Here is a 7,500-nt window from a genome sequence, read left to right as displayed (position 1 = left end):
ATAAAGGAGACTATCTTATTGCGAAAGTCAAAATCGCACGCTCTCACGGCGATTTGCCCCCGTATACGCCTGGGCGTAAGCCCGTGCGTCGCCGACCTAGCGGCCTGCCGATCGGTATTTAGAGGGAGGCACTTTGAAAGCAACACGCCGTTGGAACTTTGAAAAATTTCGATGCGTCGCCAAAGTTCGTACTTTTCGATAAAATCTTCGTCCTATGATACATTTCGATCAAGAACTACATTGATCGTCATGAAACTGTTTTTTTTTTTGGGAGACGTGTACGCTCCTTTTCATAAAGGAGACTATCTTATTGCGAAAGTCAAAATCGCACGCTCTCACGGCGATTTGCCCCCGTATACGCCTGGGCGTAAGCCCGTGCGTCGCCGACCTAGCGGCCTGCCGATCGGTATTTAGAGGGAGGCACTTTGAAAGCAACACGCCGCTGGAACTTTGAAAAATTTCGGGGCAAAGCAATACGCGGCTGGGACTTTGAAATATTTCGGAGCGCACCTAAAGTTCGTTATTTTGGCTAAACGGAGCGAAAATCTGCATTTATACCATCACGGACGTTAGTTTAATAGCGTTTAACGATGGATCCACGGTACAGAATGCAAAAATATGATTGTTAAAATTTTCGACTAATCGGTTCTAAGAGGCGAAGCAATACGCCGCTGGGACTTTGAAATATTTCGGAGCGCACCTAAAGTTCGTTATTTTGGCTAAACGGAGCGAAAATCTGCATTTATACCATCACGGACGTTAGTTTAATAGCGTTTAACGATGGATCCACGGTACAGAATGCAAAAGTATGATTGTTAAAATTTTCGACTAATCGGTTCTAAGAGGCGAAGCAATACGCCGCTGGGACTTTGAAATATTTCGGAGCGCACCTAAAGTTCGTTATTTTGGCTAAACGGAGCGAAAATCTGCATTTATACCATCACGGACGTTAGTTTAATAGCGTTTAACGATGGATCCACGGTACAGAATGCAAAAATATGATTGTTAAAATTTTCGACTAATCGGTTCTAAGAGGCGAAGCAATACGCCGCTGGGACTTTGAAATATTTCGGAGCGCACCTAAAGTTCGTTATTTTGGCTAAACGGAGCGAAAATCTGCATTTATACCATCACGGACGTTAGTTTAATAGCGTTTAACGATGGATCCACGGTACAGAATGCAAAAATATGATTGTTAAAATTTTCGACTAATCGGTTCTAAGAGGCGAAGCAATACGCCGCTGGGACTTTGAAATATTTCGGAGCGCACCTAAAGTTCGTTATTTTGGCTAAACGGAGCGAAAATCTGCATTTATACCATCACGGACGTTAGTTTAATAGCGTTTAACGATGGATCCACGGTACAGAATGCAAAAGTATGATTGTTAAAATTTTCGACTAATCGGTTCTAAGAGGCGAAGCAATACGCCGCTGGGACTTTGAAATATTTCGGAGCGCACCTAAAGTTCGTTATTTTGGCTAAACGGAGCGAAAATCTGCATTTATACCATCACGGACGTTAGTTTAATAGCGTTTAACGATGGATCCACGGTACAGAATGCAAAAATATGATTGTTAAAATTTTCGACTAATCGGTTCTAAGAGGCGAAGCAATACGCCGCTGGGACTTTGAAATATTTCGGAGCGCACCTAAAGTTCGTTATTTTGGCTAAACGGAGCGAAAATCTGCATTTATACCATCACGGACGTTAGTTCAATAGCGTTTAACGATCGATCCACGGTACAGAATGCAAAAATATGATTGTTAAAATTTTCGACTAATCGGTTCTAAGAGGCGAAGCAATACGCCGCTGGGACTTTGAAATATTTCGGAGCGCACCTAAAGTTCGTTATTTTGGCTAAACGGAGCGAAAATCTGCATTTATACCATCACGGACGTTAGTTTAATAGCGTTTAACGATGGATCCACGGTACAGAATGCAAAAATATGATTGTTAAAATTTTCGACTAATCGGTTCTAAGAGGCGAAGCAATACGCCGCTGGGACTTTGAAATATTTCGGAGCGCACCTAAAGTTCGTTATTTTGGCTAAACGGAGCGAAAATCTGCATTTATACCATCACGGACGTTAGTTTAATAGCGTTTAACGATGGATCCACGGTACAGAATGCAAAAGTATGATTGTTAAAATTTTCGACTAATCGGTTCTAAGAGGCGAAGCAATACGCCGCTGGGACTTTGAAATATTTCGGAGCGCACCTAAAGTTCGTTATTTTGGCTAAACGGAGCGAAAATCTGCATTTATACCATCACGGACGTTAGTTTAATAGCGTTTAACGATGGATCCACGTACAGAATGCAAAAATATGATTGTTAAAATTTTCGACTAATCGGTTCTAAGAGGCGAAGCAATACGCCGCTGGGACTTTGAAATATTTCGGAGCGCACCTAAAGTTCGTTATTTTGGCTAAACGGAGCGAAAATCTGCATTTATACCATCACGGACGTTAGTTCAATAGCGTTTAACGATCGATCCACGGTACAGAATGCAAAAATATGATTGTTAAAATTTTCGACTAATCGGTTCTAAGAGGCGAAGCAATACGCCGCTGGGACTTTGAAATATTTCGGAGCGCACCTAAAGTTCGTTATTTTGGCTAAACGGAGCGAAAATCTGCATTTTATACCATCACGGACGTTAGTTTAATAGCGTTTAACGATGGATCCACGGTACAGAATGCAAAAATATGATTGTTAAAATTTTCGACTAATCGGTTCTAAGAGGCGAAGCAATACGCCGCTGGGACTTTGAAATATTTCGGAGCGCACCTAAAGTTCGTTATTTTGGCTAAACGGAGCGAAAATCTGCATTTATACCATCACGGACGTTAGTTTAATAGCGTTTAACGATGGATCCACGGTACAGAATGCAAAAGTATGATTGTTAAAATTTTCGACTAATCGGTTCTAAGAGGCGAAGCAATACGCCGCTGGGACTTTGAAATATTTCGGAGCGCACCTAAAGTTCGTTATTTTGGCTAAACGGAGCGAAAATCTGCATTTATACCATCACGGACGTTAGTTTAATAGCGTTTAACGATGGATCCACGGTACAGAATGCAAAAATATGATTGTTAAAATTTTCGACTAATCGGTTCTAAGAGGCGAAGCAATACGCCGCTGGGACTTTGAAATATTTCGGAGCGCACCTAAAGTTCGTTATTTTGGCTAAACGGAGCGAAAATCTGCATTTATACCATCACGGACGTTAGTTCAATAGCGTTTAACGATCGATCCACGGTACAGAATGCAAAAATATGATTGTTAAAATTTTCGACTAATCGGTTCTAAGAGGCGAAGCAATACGCCGCTGGGACTTTGAAATATTTCGGAGCGCACCTAAAGTTCGTTATTTTGGCTAAACGGAGCGAAAATCTGCATTTATACCATCACGGACGTTAGTTTAATAGCGTTTAACGATGGATCCACGGTACAGAATGCAAAAATATGATTGTTAAAATTTTCGACTAATCGGTTCTAAGAGGCGAAGCAATACGCCGCTGGGACTTTGAAATATTTCGGAGCGCACCTAAAGTTCGTTATTTTGGCTAAACGGAGCGAAAATCTGCATTTATACCATCACGGACGTTAGTTCAATAGCGTTTAACGATCGATCCACGGTACAGAATGCAAAAATATGATTGTTAAAATTTTCGACTAATCGGTTCTAAGAGGCGAAGCAATACGCCGCTGGGACTTTGAAATATTTCGGAGCGTACCTAAAGTTCGTTATTTTGGCTAAACGGAGCGAAAATCTGCATTTATACCATCACGGACGTTAGTTCAATAGCGTTTAACGATCGATCCACGGTACAGAATGCAAAAATATGATTGTTAAAATTTTCGACTAATCGGTTCTAAGAGGCGAAGCAATACGCCGCTGGGACTTTGAAATATTTCGGAGCGCACCTAAAGTTCGTTATTTTGGCTAAACGGAGCGAAAATCTGCATTTATACCATCACGGACGTTAGTTCAATAGCGTTTAACGATCGATCCACGGTACAGAATGCAAAAATATGATTGTTAAAATTTTCGACTAATCGGTTCTAAGAGGCGAAGCAATACGCCGCTGGGACTTTGAAATATTTCGGAGCGCACCTAAAGTTCGTTATTTTGGCTAAACGGAGCGAAAATCTGCATTTATACCATCACGGACGTTAGTTTAATAGCGTTTAACGATGGATCCACGGTACAGAATGCAAAAATATGATTGTTAAAATTTTCGACTAATCGGTTCTAAGAGGCGAAGCAATACGCCGCTGGGACTTTGAAATATTTCGGAGCGCACCTAAAGTTCGTTATTTTGGCTAAACGGAGCGAAAATCTGCATTTATACCATCACGGACGTTAGTTTAATAGCGTTTAACGATGGATCCACGGTACAGAATGCAAAAGTATGATTGTTAAAATTTTCGACTAATCGGTTCTAAGAGGCGAAGCAATACGCCGCTGGGACTTTGAAATATTTCGGAGCGCACCTAAAGTTCGTTATTTTGGCTAAACGGAGCGAAAATCTGCATTTATACCATCACGGACGTTAGTTTAATAGCGTTTAACGATGGATCCACGGTACAGAATGCAAAAATATGATTGTTAAAATTTTCGACTAATCGGTTCTAAGAGGCGAAGCAATACGCCGCTGGGACTTTGAAATATTTCGGAGCGCACCTAAAGTTCGTTATTTTGGCTAAACGGAGCGAAAATCTGCATTTATACCATCACGGACGTTAGTTCAATAGCGTTTAACGATCGATCCACGGTACAGAATGCAAAAATATGATTGTTAAAATTTTCGACTAATCGGTTCTAAGAGGCGAAGCAATACGCCGCTGGGACTTTGAAATATTTCGGAGCGCACCTAAAGTTCGTTATTTTGGCTAAACGGAGCGAAAATCTGCATTTATACCATCACGGACGTTAGTTTAATAGCGTTTAACGATGGATCCACGGTACAGAATGCAAAAATATGATTGTTAAAATTTTCGACTAATCGGTTCTAAGAGGCGAAGCAATACGCCGCTGGGACTTTGAAATATTTCGGAGCGCACCTAAAGTTCGTTATTTTGGCTAAACGGAGCGAAAATCTGCATTTATACCATCACGGACGTTAGTTCAATAGCGTTTAACGATCGATCCACGGTACAGAATGCAAAAATATGATTGTTAAAATTTTCGACTAATCGGTTCTAAGAGGCGAAGCAATACGCCGCTGGGACTTTGAAATATTTCGGAGCGTACCTAAAGTTCGTTATTTTGGCTAAACGGAGCGAAAATCTGCATTTATACCATCACGGACGTTAGTTCAATAGCGTTTAACGATCGATCCACGGTACAGAATGCAAAAATATGATTGTTAAAATTTTCGACTAATCGGTTCTAAGAGGCGAAGCAATACGCCGCTGGGACTTTGAAATATTTCGGAGCGCACCTAAAGTTCGTTATTTTGGCTAAACGGAGCGAAAATCTGCATTTATACCATCACGGACGCTAGTTTAATAGCGTTTAACGATCGATCCACGGTACAGAATGCAAAAATATGATTGTTAAAATTTTCGACTAATCGGTTCTAAGAGGCGAAGCAATACGCCGCTGGGACTTTGAAATATTTCGGAGCGCACCTAAAGTTCGTTATTTTGGCTAAACGGAGCGAAAATCTGCATTTATACCATCACGGACGTTAGTTTAATAGCGTTTAACGATGGATCCACGGTACAGAATGCAAAAATATGATTGTTAAAATTTTCGACTTATCGGTTCTGGATCACTGAAAAATCAAAAAAAATTATTAATTTTGATTAATTAAATTACATATGTAGTTTTATATTGTTATAGTCTCGTATTTGTTAATGTTTTGTCGTAAGAAAATGCAAAAATATCGTTTTAATTGTTTTCGTCTCATCGGTTCTGGATCGCTGAAAAATCAAAAAAAAATATTAATTTTGATTAATTAAATTACAAATGGAGTTTTATATTGCTATAGTCGCTTATTTGTTAATGTTTTACCGTAAGAAAATGCAAAAATATCGTTTTAATATTTTCATCTCATCGGTTCTGGGCGGTTTTAAAATTTTTTAAAATATTAATTAAACCCATGATTTACATGAGAATGTGAATTTATTATGTCCTGCATGTTAATTTATTAATTTTCATGTATAGAACGTTATAAAATGAAAGGATATGTTCGACGATATTTTCAGTCTAAGTTTTACCGTGCCGGCGGGATGGTACGCTCTCACGGCGGTTTGCACAGGCATACGCCTGGGCGTAAGCCCATGCGTCGCCGACCTAGCGGCCGGCCGTTCGGTATTTATAGGAAGGCACTTTCGGTTCGCTCGGACCGGTCGGGAGTAGCGTCGAGCGTGTGGCTCTTTTATGACTTCGGTTGAAAAGCAGTCTACCGCTCCTCGAGAATATACTTTCTCGACTATTCTCGTTCCGGTTTTCCGTTGCGGATTATTATTAATCTCCACACAGCATTACCACGGGTCGGTGTCTAAGACCGAATGGCCCATATGTGGTGAGCCTTGTAATATAAGGCTGGTGACCTGTATGCACTTATAAATGTTGCATACTTGTACAAACTGAGCATCAACTGTCTGTAACCAAAATTTGTTAAAACTGAAAAAGTTATAAGATTGTATAAAATTTTTGAACCAAGAAAGTAGTGTTAGACGAAAATTCGTTCTATCACTTTTAGAAGGGAGACTGTTTGGAAATATTTAAAGTATAAAATACACAAAAGTCCACTGAATTATGAACAAAATTACGTCCCTGAATTTAAGAAAAGTCAAGAGGTGTCAGAAATAAAATCCTCTCTGATACGTTCAGAGAGGAAAATAAGTATGGAGAGAGGAGTAAAAATGAAAGAAGTTTTAAGGCTGGGGAAACTTCTAAAGGAGAGAGATTCCAACATATCTAATATGTACATTTAAAGCAAGTCCAAGGAACTCTCTCCGTTAATGTTTGAAAAGGTGTGTGCAGATGGAGGAGAAATGTATAAAGTACAGAGACGAGGTTGGTGGGCCCGCTCTAATGATAAAGATTATAAAATTTGGTGGCAAAATGACCAGCATGATCACTGTACGCGCTTTCTCGATTTGTATAGCATGCCACTGTCCGCGCTATCTTTTATTATATTGTCCAGCGTGTGTGGTCTACGTGCTTGCACGATGGATGCACGGCGTGAAAGTGATTTTCGTGCTTTATGAGAGGAGGAGGAGAATATTTGGCCTCTATAAGAGGTACAAAATTTATGAAATGTGTGTTACATACAAAAGAGAAATGGCTTAACGTCGATCGGTCTTACAGGGAGGGCCGACGACGAAAATTTAAATTTACAATAATAACTAAGCTCCCTGGTTGATCCTGCCAGTAGTCATATGCTTGTCTCAAAGATTAAGCCATGCATGTCTAAGTACATACCGAATTAAGGTGAAACCGCGAATGGCTCATTAAATCAGTTTTGGTTTCTTAGATCG

The 7,500-nt window shown here is 40.1% G+C and overlaps 1 non-coding gene across 1 annotated transcript in view; it reads left to right on the top strand.

Moving 5' to 3' along the window:
• The first annotated feature begins 7,374 nt into the window (after positions 1 to 7,374).
• Positions 7,375 to 7,500, top strand: part of LOC143308156 (small subunit ribosomal RNA) — a 1,923-nt gene continuing 1,797 nt past the window's right edge. The window contains exon 1 of the ribosomal RNA XR_013065152.1: positions 7,375 to 7,500. This exon is cut by the window's right edge and continues 1,797 nt beyond it. This is a non-coding gene — a ribosomal RNA (small subunit ribosomal RNA).

Source organism: Osmia lignaria, unplaced genomic scaffold, assembly GCF_051020975.1.
Source record: "Osmia lignaria lignaria isolate PbOS001 unplaced genomic scaffold, iyOsmLign1 scaffold0168, whole genome shotgun sequence".
In the NCBI taxonomy this organism is placed as follows: Eukaryota; Metazoa; Arthropoda; class Insecta; order Hymenoptera; family Megachilidae; genus Osmia; species Osmia lignaria.
This window is presented reverse-complemented; position numbering and strand designations above follow the sequence as displayed.